This window comes from Theropithecus gelada, chromosome 17 (assembly GCF_003255815.1).
Source record: "Theropithecus gelada isolate Dixy chromosome 17, Tgel_1.0, whole genome shotgun sequence".
Taxonomy (NCBI): Eukaryota; Metazoa; Chordata; class Mammalia; order Primates; family Cercopithecidae; genus Theropithecus; species Theropithecus gelada.
The window spans coordinates 39017180-39034071 of NC_037685.1; positions in this window are offsets into that span (position 1 = coordinate 39017180).

Below are 16892 nucleotides of genomic sequence, written 5' to 3' on the forward strand. Positions count from 1 at the left end.
CGGGGTGGGCGGCCCCGCGGGCAGGAGGAGCGCAGGAGACACGCGGTGGCCGCAGATGCCGAGCCCTGCGGAGCCCCGAGGCTGCGTCCCCTGCGCCCCGGCTGCGCGCGGAGCCGGGGCCGGGGCCGAGGCCGAGGCCGGGCCGGGGGGAGCGTGGCGGCCCAGGAGGCCTGGACTGTGGGCCCCGCTCGCCCGCTAGCCCGCCCGCCGCGGGCCGCCCGGAGCCCGCGCGCCTGTCGCGCAGCCCGGCTGTAATGGTGGCAGATCAAAGGCGGCCCCATGTCCCGGTGGAGCCCGGGACAATCGCGCGCCTTTGTGCGCTGTTGCTAGGAGCCCGAGAAACTAAGAGAAAGTGTCAGGAGCATGTTAATCAGACTCGTTACACTGTAACAATAACGTCTCTCTCGGGTCTCCCAGGCCCCAGCACCCCCGTGCACCCCGCGCACAGGCCGGACACCTGCGCGGGGCCCTCGCGCACGCTCTGGGGTCCCGCCGGCCCCAGGGTCCCTGCAGCCCCGAATCTGCGCCCAAGCCACGCGGAACGACGAGCCCCGAGGGGACCCGCAGGCTCCCGGTGCAGCTCCCTGGCTGTGGTCTCCTTGACCGAAGCCTCGGCCTCACCCCGCCAGGCCGCAAGCCCGAGGGACGAATCAGCCACTTTGTTCAGTCACAGTATTCGAATCAAGAGGAAAATGAACATTCCCTTTCTGGTAGCTTTTTGGTTATGAGTTTTTGCAAAACTGTGAAGTCAACTTTGCCGATTTCCCTTGGGAATCCCTGGAGGCCACTCTAAGTGGTCATCGCAAGTTTAAGAAGGAAATGGGGAAGTTTTGCTGAGAGTAAAGATGTCCCCGAACTTTTTGAAGGGATTTGTTTCATTCATTCGTTTAGTCATTCAACAAACACCTGTTGAACCCGACTGGGTGCCAGAGGGGCCAGTCACAGGACTTATTCCAGATGAACTTTTCTTTTGAAATTAGAATGCCCTTGTGGAAGCCAAAGGAGGAGCAGAAGCCTGAAATAATGTCAAGTGTCAACGCAAAAAAAGTGCCATTGGCTACTACAGTGTGTGATGATAACAAGAGAGGTGCGAATTAGGAATTAAAAACGTTTGAAAAACTACAGGCCATATGCTTTGAAACCAGTCACTTCTTCCACCTTTCATCTCCCTCTCCCCTCCAGTTTTGGTGGGCAGGAGCTCTGCCAGACTGCAGTCCTAAACCTGTCAGAGGCCGGCCTGAGGTCTGAGGAGTGAGGCCAGGCCTTCTGTTTGTACACAGCCTTTCAAACTTGCAGAGAGACACACTCCATCCTGGCCCCATTCCCCTTTGCTCATACGCAGGGAATTGGAAAACTGTCCTCAGGCTTAGGGCTGAATTTGGCCAAGTTAAGGTGCTTTTCTCCCATACAAGCTCTTGTTCAAGAACCAACCCATTCTGGAAGGTGTAGAAGGGGGCCAGATTTCCAGAGTCTAGCTACCCGCACCTAAGTCACAGGACAAAGCTGGCTGTCACCAGGATGGGTGTAAGACAGCGTCTGAACTCCCCTGTGCCTACCACTGACTGAGGAGGAATCCCGAAACTGCGTGAGACTCCTCTGTTGGTGAAAATTTCTCTCTCACTATTGCATGCAACATGTAAACATACAGAAAACTGCGTCGGGCACAGTGACTTCTGCCTGTAATCTCAGCACTTTGGGAGGCTGAGGTGGGCAGATTACTCAAGGTCAGGAGTTCAAGACCAGCCTGGCCAACATGGTGAAACCCCATCTCTACTAAAAATACAAAAAATTAGCCAGGTGTGGTGGTGCGTGCTTGTAATCCCAGCTACTCAAGAGGCTGAGGCAGGAGAATCGCTTGAATTCAGAAGGCAGAGGTTGCCCAGGATCCTGCCACTGCACTTCAGCCTGGACAACAAGGGCAAAACGCCGTCTCAGAAGAAAAAAGAAAGAAAGAAAGAAAGAAAACTGGACAGGTTCCCTGGGGATTGGAGCCCCAGGCCTGGAAGGAACTTTAGAGATTCCTTTCATTACATAAATAAAAGAGTTGATACGCTGAAAATTCCATCTTACAAAAAAACAAGAGAGGCCGAACGCTGGCTATATGATGATGTTAAAATAGCTGGCTAAAAGGGAGAGCTTCAGTGACAAGAAACTGGATTTCTTTGGTTTACATAACGCCAAATAGCTGGTTTGGCTGGGTTCTGTTTTGTTTTTAAACACTGAATCAAATTTCCTTCATAATCAGACACACTAATAGAATCAAGAGAAAAATGAACATTCCATTTCAGAGAGCTCTGTGGTGGAGTTTCTCCCGAAGACTACACACTCTAGGCATCTGGCTTAATGTGAAAAAGGGGCAGGGGGGTGGTCTTTCGAGTTCTGTGAAAGGAAGAACGTAAAAACCAACATGAACTTCTGGCTTCGATTTTCTGGGGGAACTGTGCTGGCTAGTAACCCAAACCCCACATGAGGACAAGGGCACATCCATTTTTCCTCATCCAATTTCCAGGGCCTGAAATTCGCGCAGCGGCTCTCAGGAGCTTCTCCCAGGCTGGCAGAAGGGAGCTCCAGCCACTGCCTGCCCCCGCCCCTGTGTACCCACATCAGTGACAGCACAGCTCTCTCAAGAGGCCCTGGCCACTATCCACACTGATCTTTTCCGAAGCCTTTGCACAAGCTGTAACCCTCCCTCTCTGTGACACCCAACAAACGCCAAAGCATTCTTCAAGACACAGCTTGAAAGCCACTCCTGTGAGGTCCTCCCAGCTCCCCCAGAGACAACTTGCTGCTCTTCCCTTAGTCCTTCTGTTGCATGGATTGGATTTTCATTATAGTGGTTGTTTAGATGTATGTGTCCCCAAAAATAGTGTGGATGCCTTGAATATTGGACATTGTCACACATCTCTGATCCCTCTCCTGCTCTTGCCTCTCATCCCCAGCATGAGCTTGTGGAAAATGTGTTCATTAAAATCAGGACCTGAGTCTCCCTCCTCCACTTAGGTTCTGATCCTGGCTTTACTACTAATGGGTTAGGTCACGTGCAGACAGAAGAAGCCATTTATTCTCTCTGAACATCAGCCTCTTCAGCTACCCAAATAAAAACACCTAACTCCAAGAGTTGCTATGAGGATGTGATAGTCAAGAGAGATGCTCCACTTCCAGGATCCCCACTTGCCAGGCTGGGGAGATGCAGTCAGCAGACAGCTCCCCACCCCACTGCCTTGCCCAAGACCCTTCCAGGGCCCCCCACCATTTTGGCCAGAGGTGGGACACTGGCAGGGCATATACATGCCAGAGTTTCCACTGGGGTTAGCCAAGACTTTGTTGGGTCTGCTTGGCCATTCAACTTCTCCTTCACACTAATCCTGAGTTCTCCTTCCTTTCCTGGGCGTTGTTCCCTAGCATCTTGCATCCTAAAGTCTGCCTGAGCATCTGCTTCTAGAGCCCCTAACCTGTGATGGAGGATTAAATGAACTATTGTATTCAAAAGCACCTGGCATATGGTGGTTGCCAGGGGCTGGGGGTGGGGCAATGGGGAATTACTGTTTAATGGGTACAGAGTTTCATTTTTGCAAGGTGAAAAAAGTTCTGGAGAAGAGGAGGGCTATTGTGGCACAACGATATGAATGTACTTAATGCCACCGTGGTTAAAATGGTAAATCTTGTTTCTTATATTTTACCATAATTTTTAAAATAATTTTTTATTTATTTTTTATTTATTTATTTTTTTTTTTTTTGAGACGGAGTCTTGCTCTGTCACCCAGGCTGGAGTGCAGTGGCCGGATCTCAGCTCACTGCAGCTCCACCTCCCGGGTTTACGCCATTCTCCTGCCTCAGCCTTCCGAGTAGCTGGGACTACAGGCACCCGCCGCCTCGCCCGGCTAGTTTTTGTTTGTTTGTTTGTTTGTTTTTTTAGTAGACACGGGGTTTCACCGTGTTAGCCAGGATGGTCTCAATCTCCTGACCTCGTGATCTGCCCGTCTCGGCCTCCCAAAGTGCTGGGATTACAGGCTTGAGCCACCGCGCCCGGCCCCTAAAATAATTTTTTAAAAGAGTGAATGTAAAATAAAGAGAAATAAAAACTAGTAAGTAAATACAGTGTTTTTAAAGCACCTAGCATCATGCTTGGCATGTAGTAGGCATTCAGTAAAGATCAAGTGACTTCCACCCAGAGGCCACACCTGCGCACAGTCGAGTCTGGGAATTGCACTGTGCAGAGCTGGCTGGAATATGCATTTCTATTCAGCCAACCCCATTTTATCCTTTATTTTTATTTATTTATTTATTTATTTATTTATTTATTTATTTGAGACAGGGTCTCTTTCACCCATGCTGGAGTGCAGTGGTGAGATACTGGCTCACTACAACCTCCGCCTCCTGGTTTCAAGCAATTATCCTGCCTCAGCCTCCTGAGTAGCTGGGACTACAGGGGCGTACCACAACATCCTGCTGATTTTTGTATTTTTGGTAGAGATGTGGTTTCACCATGTTGACTAGGCTGGTCTCAAACTCCTAACCTCAGGTGATCCACCCTCCTCGGCCTCCCAAAGGGCTGGGATTACAGACATGAGCCACCTGGCCTGGCCTTCATATTTACTTTGATTACTAGATGAAGTATATGCTCTCACAGGACAACATGTTCAAATTCTGGGACATACCAGAAAGGGCGGCACACTCCCACAGCCACGTGCATTTTGGGAGCTGCGTTGCTCTTTTGTTGTTGTCGTTGTTATTGACAATCTCCTAGCTCCATTGCTGGCCTATGGAAGTTTCTCTCAGTGCTGGAGATGTTCTGACTGTAAACTCTTATCTGATCATTTTGTCCAGTCCCGTGATTTTGTAGACACTGAAGCGCTGGAGGATTATGCAGTACCAATGTCCTGGCTGAAGGGGGCACCATCCACATAGAAAAAAATGCAACGCTGGGGCACCTCCTGGAGTTGTGCGACTACTGCCCTGCTAGGGGACTTGCTCAAGGTCACACTGCTGGCAAAACCAAGACTACCACTAAACTCTCCAAATTCTCTCCACTAAACCACACGGCTTCCTTCCTGCTCGAGCGCCTCAGATTCATGTTTCCACATCAGGTTCCCCCGTTCATCAATTCTGTAGGGTGAGCAAGCTCCGAATGTGTTTTTTGAAACAATGAGAAAAATAATGAAGCCTCCTTTTCAGCAACTGCCTCCCTCAGAGACAGTGCCTGACCCCAGCAAAGATATTCGAATTCATCACAATTCAAACAACCAGTCATCAAAAACACAGCCGGGAAGCTCTGCCACCAGGCCAGTGCCACCTCACAATGCGCCTTGATGTCCCCCGGCCCCTGTAGGTCCCTGAGCGCCTGCCTCCCAGACTCAACATGCCCCTGCACATTTTGCAGGATTTTCTGCTGGGGGCTGGTCTGAATGGCTGGAAAATGTCTTGGGTTGTCTAAGGGAAGAAGGCCCGGTGCAGGCATGGTGTTGATGCCAACCCCAAGGACAGAGGCTGCAGCGCCATGCTGAGCTGGCTCCCTCGACACCACCTCTTGGCTGCGGGCCTCGCTCCCATGCTCCATCCCCCATGGGCACCGTACTTTGCATCACGTCTCCTTCCATCTAGTCCTGCTGGATTCTTCCTTCTGCCTTATAATTTTACCATCTCTTCCTTCCTCCCCTCACAATTCCAAAAGCAAAAATAACAAATGTAGGAAAGAAAACAACAACACGGGCAAACTATGTTTGTCTAATTCTGTGTGTGTTTTGGAGGTAAATCGAATGTCTTAGGCCATGAGCTGCTTGCAGGACATTCCACAATCTTTCCTTGACTGTGGGCTTGGCATAGGACATTTAGGGTGTCCATTTTACCAGAGAGTCCCCAAACGCACAGACAGATAATGCTGTACTTTGGGAATCAAAGTAGAAATGTCAATGAGGCTGCTAATTAGTCAGCAAATTAAATGTTGCTGCCAAAGCTGCTATTTCTTTGTTTTTTATTTTTTGGATTGTTTTGTTTTGGGTTTTTGTGGGTTTTGTGTTTTTTTGTTTTGTTTTGTTTTGTTTTGTTTTGTTTTGTTTTGAGATGGAGTCTTGCTCTGTCACCCAGGCTGGAGTCCAGTGGTGCAGTCTGGGTTCACTGCAACCTCCACCTCCCGGGTTTAGGTGATTCTCCTGCCTCAGCCTCCACAGTACCTGGAATTACAGGTGCGCGCCACCGTGCCTGGCTATTTTTTTTTTTTTTGAGACAGTCTCGCTCAGTCGCCCAGGCTGGAGTGCAGTGGCACAATCTCGGCTCACTGCAAGCTCCGCCTCCCAGGTTCACTCCATCCTCCTGCCTCAGCCTCTCAAGTAGCTGGGACTACAGGCGCCCGCCACTACACCCAGCTAATTTTTTGTATTTTTAGTAGAGATGGGATTTCACCGTGTTCACCAGGATGGTCTCGATCTCCTGACCTTGTGATCTGCCCGCCTCGGCCTCCCAAAGTGCTGGGATTACAGGCGTGAACCACTGCGCCCGGCCATGCCTGGTTAATTTTTGTATTTTTAGTAGAGACGGGGTTTCACCATGTTGGCCAGGCTGGTCTCAAACTCCTGACCTCAAGTGATCCACCCGCCTCAGCCTCCCAAAGTCAAAGCTGCTATTCCCAATATCCTACCTTTGATCACTCTGTCTTAATGCAAAGCCAACATTCAGCTTCTATGTAAGTCACAAGGAAGATGATGATCTGCAAATTAGTGACTGAAACTCATGTGAAAGCCTAGAGTGATGCTTATAAATGAGAAAGTTTAACCTCACATCAAGTTTATATGTACACACAAACTCATAAAGTATACATTTTAGAATGGTGTTAACTTATAAAATGTTATTTCTATCCTATTCTTAACATTATTCCTTTTGGGGGAGATAGAAAGGTAACAACAAATGATTAGTAGCAAAACAGGTATTTCCAAAGGATGATCAACATTCCATTTTAGGTTACGACAATGTGGCCCAAGATGGTCATTTTTATAACTTTGCCTCATAAAAGCGTTTTTAAAATATGATCAGTCTTCGTGTCATATAAGGAATTTTAAATTGTCAAATACATGAGAATACTTAAGGTAAATGTTTTCAAAATAAATAGCCAATGGATGGGCTATGAATTTGCATGCACTGCCTATGAAAATGAGCGTATTTTAAAGTGGTTTGTTCAGAAAGCGCCACCGGCCTTTTCCCTTCCTTCTCAAAGGGCATATGTGTTAGATTAGTGCTCAGAAAAGAGAACATGTTTTCATAGCCTCCCGTGTAGCGTTTATAAAAATTGTGATGATTTTAGGACTGCACCTTCATTTTTTGAATTTTCAAAACTTGTCCCTTTTTACTTTTATTTTCTTTCAACAAAACGAAGACCTAAGAACCCCTTTAAGAAATGTTATCCATTCCCACAGAGTCCCAGTTTGTTGACCTTCAGGCCACAGAGTAAAACCTTTCTTTTAAGTCAAGCATTCCCCATTGGGAAGCACTCCAGCTTTTTCTTTTTATGAGGAACTTTAACTGCTGGACTTAATTTAATTATTGTATTTTGTACATACTCCCAGAAGCCCCAGGGCATGAGCTTTACTTTTTTCAAAACTTTCAAATAAATATCTTTTAGGATCGCACATTTCTGATGGCAGTGTTCCGTCTTTGACTTGGATTTCTAATCCAAATACTGAACTTGGATCTTTCTATTTCCTGTGACCTATTGATGGATGGGTTTCAACCTTAGCATCACTTTGCCACAGACCGTCTTCAGGAGCAGACACAGGCATGCAGTCATTTGAGTTCTTAGTGTGGGCGCCTAGGTTTCATAACAAGAAAATAAAAACCATCTCCAAAGTTGAATTACATTTTAAAACCTGGCTAGTTCTGGAGACACGGTCTTCAATAAGGAGGGTTGCTAGGCAGACATTGCCATGAAATCAGGAGCCTGCTGGCCCCATGGCCGCAGCCTGCCACCATCTGTCTTTAAAGTTCCTTTAAGGTGCTCCCCCAGCACTGGCTACTCCTCCCCCATCCCAGCAGAGGCTCATTGCAAACACACTCACACACACACATACACACACATCACACACACAGATACACACATCCACTCACACACACACACACGCATACACAGACACACGCACACAGGGAATTGTCATCCTTAGCAAACAGCAAGAAGTCAATATCTCTATTTCTTATCTCTCTTTATCCGTAAACATTTCTTTTTGATCCTTTAGATTTCCATGATTTCCACCTGGAAATCAAAAACTTTGACATCTTGACTCTTAAAGGTGGAAAATAAATTTGTTTTGGATAACTGGCTTAAAACTCACTTAGGAATATAAAAATGTGAAGCAAACATAACTTTTCTGAATTCGTAAGATCTGCCCAAAATACTCTGTGAAGTTTGTGTCCCTTATGAAGCAAGTTTAATTTGTGGACTTCCATGAAATTGGAATTTAGGAAGATGTTTTTAAGTAGCATTATGTGCAAAATGAATCTGATTTCCTTACTTTTATGTAAAAATTTAAATTACAGCCTAGGCAACAAAGCAAGACCCCATCTCTACAAAAGAAAATAAAATTTTAAAAAATTAGGCTGGCATGGTGGCACACATCTGTGGTCCCAGCTACTCAGGAGGCTGAGGCAGGAGGATCACTTGAGCCCAGGAGTTCAAGGCTGCAGTGAGCTGCAATCGTGCCACTGCACTCCAGCCTGGATGACAGAGTGAGACCCCTATCTCTTAAAATAAATAAACAAACAAACCTTTTAATTCTAGAAAGCACAGCATTTTCTTACCAAAGCAGGACTTAGAGGTCACCTAAGCCAATGGACTGGACCTTGGCTGATATTACAATTATTTCTTGGGCTTTTAGTAAATACTAATATTTGAGCCCCACCCCAAACTCATTAAATCAGAATCTAGTCTAACCCCCCATTTGCAGATTAAAAAGAGAAACAGCCAGACAGAACTCCCTGGCCTCGAAAGCTGCAATGCGGCCTTTCCATTAGCAGTGAAAGGGACACATTGTAACATGATTTGGGAACTCCTGGCTATGCTAAACTTTAAAAAGCAAAGTTCAAACCAGTTTCCATAATTATGTTTGGATCTCATGAATTGATTTGATAAGTAAGAGTTGACTGATTCCTCCCACATGACCTAATTTCTAATTTTACACACATTCACATCCCTGAATGATTGCAGAAGAGGCTGAAATAGCCATCATGTTGAAATGTCTCATGCTGAATTTTCAAAATCAGCCACACATGTGTGGATGGCTGTCCTATAAATGTCACCTAAAAGAAAAGTGTGGTCTCTGCAATGGCAGTGTCATGCTTCATAACTAATATTACATAATTTTATTTTTCTTATATATACTTAAAGCATGTAAAAAGCAGTATTTGTCCCAGTGTCAGCTCAAAACTGTACAGTTTTTATGAAAATGGAGGCAAAGACGTCAAGTAACAGCTCAGTGAAGTGAGTCCCACAGCCCCCCAAGGCAGAGGTGAGCTTAGCTGCCCTCCCTGGGGGTCTCAAGAGAGCAAAAGAGGCCCTGAAAGGGCAGCCTCCCTCTTGTAAGAAGCTCAACTGGGAGCTCAGTGGGCTGTGAGCCATCTTTGCAAAGACAGCTTGTCCTGTCCTGCCTCCCCCAGAACAGTACACCTCCCCGACCTCTCCTGCTCCCCCACATCTGCCTCCTTCTCCCCTTTCCCCACAGGGCTGGCCTGCTCACAGGTCTCAGAGGGAAAGGAGGCGCTTCACACTGGAGGGTCTGGTCCTAGGCTGTTCTCTCCAGCCGAGGACCTCCCGGGAGAGATCCAGAAAGCTTTGATCACAATTATTTGCCTTGGGCTAAAAGACCTCTGGTTGGTCACTCCTCTAGGATCCTAATAAGGCCAGGACCTAGGATCACAGATGCATACCTGTTTTTCTTTTTGTTAATAAAGGGAATGGTGAGATGCAATGACCATTACTGTAGAGTTACAACAAGAGGGTAAAGTTCATACATGGCGACCCCCATCAAGTCCGTCCATTGATCCGCCCTCCAGCACGTATGTACTGAGCTTCTGTTATGTGCCTGTGGTGAGTGACATGACATCACTTTGTTAGTGACTGGCCAAAAGGGGATCTTGAAGCCACCCTAGGGCCCTTCTGGCCCTGTTCTAGGAAGTGAAAGCTGGGGGCAGTGGAGCCCTTTCTTATTCTGTCCACCCTCCCCCACCCCCATTCTGTTCCAATTATTCTTCATTATCCTTCAAAGCAAACGTGCAAGTCAGCCAAGAACCGAGCTCCAGGTGTGAGACCAAAAAAAAAAAAAAAAAAGGAAGAAAAGGGGGAAGCAATCTAAAAGTCTCTTAGATGTAAATTCTTATGCAGCCATAAAAAAGGGTTCTTTTGTTGTTGTTTTTGGTTTTTTTTTTAGATCAAACCTGTTTTGTTGTTGTTGTTGTTGTAGCTGTTTTTGAGACAGGGTCTCTCTATCGCCCAGGCTGGAGTACAGCTGCACGATCTGAGCTCACTGCAGCCTCGACCTCCCTGGCTCAAGCCATCCTCCCACCTCAGCTGGGACCCCATTCCAGGTAGCAGGAGCTACAGGCCTGCGCCACCACTCCCGGGTCATTTTCGTATTTTTTGTAGAGATGGGGTCTCACCATGTTGCCCAGTCTGGTCTTGAACTCCTGGGCTCAAGTGATCCACCCGCCTCAGCCTCCCAAAGTGCTGGGATTACAGGCGTGAGCCATGACACTCTGCCAGATTAAACATGTTGAATGGCAAGGGAAAATTCTGAGAAGTTTGCCTCCATTTCATTGTTTCACTTTGTTGCTTTTCCACTTTCCTGTACATTCCAAATGGAGGACAATGAGCACCCATCACTGTGATCATCAAGAAATAAACAGTAAAATAAGTAAATGTCACTACAGGGGATTTTGGGGTTTCCCTATTTTCTAAAATGGACACTTACAAGTTTTCAAATCAGAAAAATGTGTGTTAACATTTCATTTTATTGTTGTTTTACATAAGAATAATCAGATGTGAGGAAAATAAGTGTGAGTGAAAATCAGAATTTGAATGGGAACTGAAGGACCTCCAGAGCTTTTTTTGAGTTTTTTTGGGTTTTTTGTTTGTTTGTTTGTTTGTTTTTGTTTTTTGAGACCAAGTCTTGCTCTGTCACCCAGTGGCGCAATCTCGGCTCACCACAACCTCTGCCTCCCGGGTTCAAGCAATTCTCCTGTCTCAGCCTCCTGAGTAGCTGGGATTACAGGCGCCTGCCACCACGCCCAGCTATTTTTTGTATTTTTAGTAGAAACAGGGTTTCTCCATGTTGGTCAGGCTGGTCTCAAACTCCTGACTTCAGGCGATCCACCGGCCGCGGCCTCCCAAAGTGCTGGGATTACAGGCGTGAGCCACCGTGCCCAGCCTTGAGTTCTTATTATTACAAGATGACTCAGATTTGGGGTGGAGAGCATTTTAAAGCATCAAAGCATGTTCTGCCTATCAAATGCTTTAAACCTTTCCTGATGATTAAGAAAGAATTAATCCCTCCAAGGATGGGCAACCCCACAGCGAGTGGCTTGGAGAATATTTGGCTTTTATCTGCAGACTTAGTGTTTTCTTTTACCCTTTGCATCTAGATCTGGGAATTTATCCTAAAGAAATTTTGTAATTCAGAATATCAAAAAAGCCTCATTGGCAAATACTACTTTATTCACAGTTGCATCGTGTAAATTACAGAGGTATGGCCAAGTCAACCGCGAGATATTTACTTGATGGAATATTAGACAGCCACTAAAACTGGTGCTTCTGAAGGTGGTAAGAAAATGCTTTTCCTGTAAAGTCAAGTTCAGAAACATACCAAGCTGCGAATGCAAGTCTGGAGCTGAACTGCCTGGCTCTCCCGCTTCTTAGGCTTCTTAGCTAAGTAACCTTGAGCAAGATCCTAACATCCCTGTGCCTCAGTCTTATTATCTGTGAAATGGGGGTAATAATAGTACCTACCTCCTAAGGGCTCTTTTGAGCCTGAAATGAGTTAATACATACAAAGCACAGTGCCTGGCACACTGTAGGCACTGGACAAATGTTGGCTCCTATAATTATTACCTGTGATTATAACCATGTGAAAAAGAAATCACAACACTGGAAGAAAATACCATAAAATGTTAACAATTACAGTGTTTGAGTGATAAGACTACTGGTGATTTTTATTTTTTCTTCTTTTTACATTTTTGAATTTCCACATTTTTCACTAACTGTATATCAGTTTTTTTAATTGGGCATGATGGGTCACACCTATAATCCCAGAGTCTCAGGAGGCTGAACCAGGAGGATTGCCTGAGGCCAAGAGTTCAAAACCAGCCTGGGCAACATAGCATGACCCTCTTCCCCGCCATCATTTATAGATAAATAAATAAATAAATAAATAAATAAAGCTGGGCATGGTAGTGCTTGCTTGTAGTCCTAGCTACTCGGGAGACTGAGGTGGGAGAATCAGTTTGAGCTCAGGAGTTTGAGGCCAGCCTGGCCAGCATAGCAAGACTCCATCTCAAAAAATAAAAAAGACCCTCAATAGAGAGCCCCAGCAGGTGGTTTCATAAGATCTGAAACATCCAGGTGCCAAGACTTTGGGCATGGGCTTGCGAGGGACTCCTCTGACTGTGCCCCATGGGTACCTCTCATCCCAGGGAGGACGGTCAGGCTGTGCTGAGTGATGGACAGCACTCAGATTGGCAAAAAAGGAACCAGAGCTCCAGTCTGCCACCTGTTCCCTGCAGGTTCTTGGAAGGAGCTTTTTCCTTCTCTATACGGAGGAATCTGATGCAATTAACATCCTCAATAGCTACAGAGAACTTGCAAAGGAGTGGAGAGAATGTCTGAGGTCCAGCCTTGGTGTAGAGAAGCGGCAGAAAAAGAAATCCTGAAAGGTGTCATGCTTGGCTCCAGCTCTGTGCTCTCAGAACTCCCTTCCTCCTGGGCAGAGGCCCATCTGCTCTGTTTACACACCTGGACCTGGTGTGAAGGGAGGTTTGGAGGAGGGTAGCTCCCTGACCATTTGTGGAATCGTTCCTGCTTCCAGGCAGCACGCTACAGGCCAGCCTTCAAAGAAAGACCAGAAGCCAAGTGTACTCTGTCATCACTTACTAATGCTTGAAGCTTTTCATATAACAAAAGGAATGAAGCAGCCCCGCCTCACAGTGTGGGAGCCCGATCATTCTTCCATCGGTTCTGCACCAAAAAGCTTTTCCTGAGCTTTGAATATTAGATCTGACCAATATGGGCAACCAATGCCCTTGGTAAGGTAAAATAGGAATAAAATAGCTGTTTGCAATATTATTTCCCCACACAGTGTGGTAGGGAGGGAACTGATAGGTTGCAATGCAAAGTAATCTAGTAGTATTGTTTGTAGAACAGACAAGTGTGTCCAATTTAAAGAATATCAACATCATTTTTCTATATCATATTCTTGTGAGGCTGGATTCAACCACAGAGGCAGAAAGTTTGTCTACTTTGCTCATTCCTGGCAACTAGTATGGTGCCTGCCCCAATACATTTTCATTGAATGAATGAATGAGTCAATGAATAAATAAACAAATGGGAGGTGTTCTCCTTTATATTGTGTTAGAGGCTGAGGATATAGAAATAAATAACTCAGAGTCCCATTCCACAAGCACATGCTAGTGAGCCACCACAAAGAGAAAACAACTCAAATTCAATGTGATTAATTCCTAAAATCATAGCACTAACATTCAGTAGTCATGTCGAGCTCTTCCTTTATGTGAGGTACCTAGACGTAGCGGAACAGAAAACCCTTCAAAAGTTCAATCTAGTCTGGAAAACAAACATGAAGCAAAGAAGGCACAATACCAGTGGAAAAGCAAGACATAAATGTGTACGTGGCAGAGAGGCTGCACGGTGTCATTTAATCACGAAGACTCTGTTATCAGACTGCTTGAATACACAAAGCTGTGTTACCTTGGACACATTACTTCACCTCTCTGGGCTTCAGTTGTCTCATTCTGTAAAATGGTGATATTACTGGAACTCATCTCATAGGGTTGTCAGTAAGTGAGTGAATATTTCTAAAACAGGATAATGCCCAGCACATATGAGTAACAGATGTAAAATACATGAAATAAATAAATCTTTCCTGTGTCCTCCGAATTTTAAACTCTCATCAAGAACTCTCTGTTGGGCTTTGCCTTTGTAAATGCCTGATTTTTCTCCTGTGCTAGGACTGATGACCCAACACCACTCCAGTGCTGTGGGCTCAGGTTAATACAAGAAGAACAGTTAGATTGTGATCTGTTTGTGGAAAATAATGAGTATTTGTCAGAAGAAGAAAACTGTCAAAGCTGAAAAATGCCTATGCAGGGATTGTAAATACATTCTAAACAACTGCTACTCCCCTCTGGGTCAAGGGCAGACATTGCTAATTAACCTCAATGTCCTTTCCAACTGCGTCTAGATTCAGGCTCAGTATCCTTTCCAACTGCATTTAGATTCAGGCTCAGTATCCTTTCCCACTGCATCTAGATTCAGGCTCAGTATCCTTTCCAACTATGTCTAGATTCAGGCTTAGAATCCTTTCCAACTATGTCTAGATTCAGGCTTAGTATCCTTTCAAAGTGTGTCTAGATTCAGGCTCAGTGTCCTTTCCAACTGCATCTAGATTCAGGCTCAGTATCCTTTCCAATTATTTCTAGATTCAGGCTCAGCATCCTTTCCCACTATGTCTAGATTCAGGCTCAGTATCCTTTCCAACTGTGTCTAGATTCAGACTCAGAATCCTTTTCCAAACAGGGTCACAAGTAGTGACTACTAATCACGACCTACTGGTGTCTCTGAACTAAACCTTATTTGTATGGTCAGCCTCAGGATTGTTTTCTCCATCGGACACACTGGGCTGCCTTCCAAGCTCCCTGCTGCCAGGAGCTACGGTGCAACTGCCTATCTCCCATGACTGATGCCCAGCTCCCCAAATGCCCTTCCAGACCCCACTCCCGAGAGAACAGCAATAGGGTAGGTTCTACCTGTAAGGAGAACAGCAGTAGAGTAGGTTCTACCTGGCCTTTCCTTACAGGTTCTTCAGTTTGCAGAAGAAACAGCACAGGCTTTGGCTACAGTCCTGCAGCCACTGTCTAACTCTGTGACCTTAGCCAAGCAAGCTGCTTAACCTCTCTGAGCCTCAGATTCCTCCTGGGTAAATAAGACCTCCCTCTGGGGATTGCTGCAAGGATTAAATGCAATAATGTTTGTACATGGATCGGCTGGAGTGGACTCTCCAGAAATGGCAGAGCCATGATTGATAATCCAGCCCGGCTTCCCACCAGTCAGAAACAAGGCCCTCAAGACTTCCTCCCTGGGGTCCCGGCGTAACAGGAGCCATGGCCAAGAGAGAGCTGGATGCTGCTGGGGAAGCCATTGTTGCCCCAGACTCACACACAGCATTGGCTGTATAGATAAAGCCAGATCATGGGGGCTCAGGCAGTTGGGAAGCAGTGAAAGCTGGCAGGGGTGGGGAGGGAGGGAACACTGGGTGTGAGGGAGGGAACCTTAGGAAATGATGGGAGGGGGCATTGGAGTGGGCATTTTGCTCCCATAAGTGGAGAGGGTGCCTTTTGGCATGGACTAGGGGCAAGACAAGGTGGACAGTGTCTCTCCACTGGCCTTCTCCAGTTCTTCTAATGCAGGGCCCATTTACCTGAGATGCTCTATCCTGGAGCTGCTCTCATTACCTCCTCCCATTAGAGGAGTTGGCCCTCTGTGTGGACAACTCACTAATAAGTTCCTGTCCCCTCTCCAGCTGGAAAGTTGTTCCTGAGAAGCTTTGACTTGGCCTCCTCCCTCGGACTCTGCCCCCTCCCTCTGAATCTGTCTCCAACCCCTAATTCAGCCTCCTCCCTCTGACTCTGCCTCCTCCCTCTGAATCTGTCTCCAACCCCTAATTCAGCCTCCTCCCTCTGACTCTGTCTCTGACCGCTAATTCAGCCTCCTCCCTCTGACTCTGTCTCTGACCACTAATTCAGCCTCCTCCCTCTGACTCTGCCTCCTCCCTCTGACTCTGACCTTCAATTCAGCCCCCTCCCTCTGATTCTGCCTCCAACCTCTAATTCAGCCTTCTCCCTCCGACTCTGCCTCTGACCTGACTCTGTCTCTGACCTCTAATTCAGCCTCCTCTCTCTGACTCTGCCTCCTCCCTCTGACTCTGACCTTCAATTCAGCCTCCTCCCTCTGTCTCTGTCTCCTCTCTCTAACTCCACCTCCTCCGTACAACTTGCTTCTCCCCTCTGACTCTTTCTCCTCCCTGTTTCTCGCTCTGATTCAGCCTCCTCCCTCTGATTCTGCCTCTTCCTTAGAACTTGCCTCCTCACTCTGACTCTGCCTCCCTCTGACCTCTCACTCTGTCTTGGCCTGCTGTCGCCAGGTGTATGCCTACTGTCCCCCACCCCCCGCCCCCACCACATCCTCTTGCTCCCTGTTCCAGAGGAATTGGCCCTGCACTCTTCAAACCCAGGCAATGCTCAAGCACAGCGCTGGCATCTCGCAGTCATCCCCAGGACAGCCGTGAGAGCCTCCTTTCCTCTCCACGTGAGCTGGTGTAGGATTGACTCTTATCTGCCGGTCAAGAGTTGCCAAGGCAAACACCACACCCAGCCACTCTTCCTGGGCCCAGCCTGCCATTCAACAACTGCAGCCTGGCGCCCTGCGTGTAAAAGGCTCTGTCAACATTTCCATTATAGGGTTCTCTTCTGAGAGTTTACAAGCCGACTGGGAAAACAAAATGAGCCCAGGCGGAAAGTTGCCTTACAAGGGAGCAAAAATCTATGCAAAAAGAGCACGGTGCAGCTGCGTTCTTGGAGACCGGGAGACTCTGCATCGAAATCTCGGCCAATGTAATGTCTACATTAGAAAC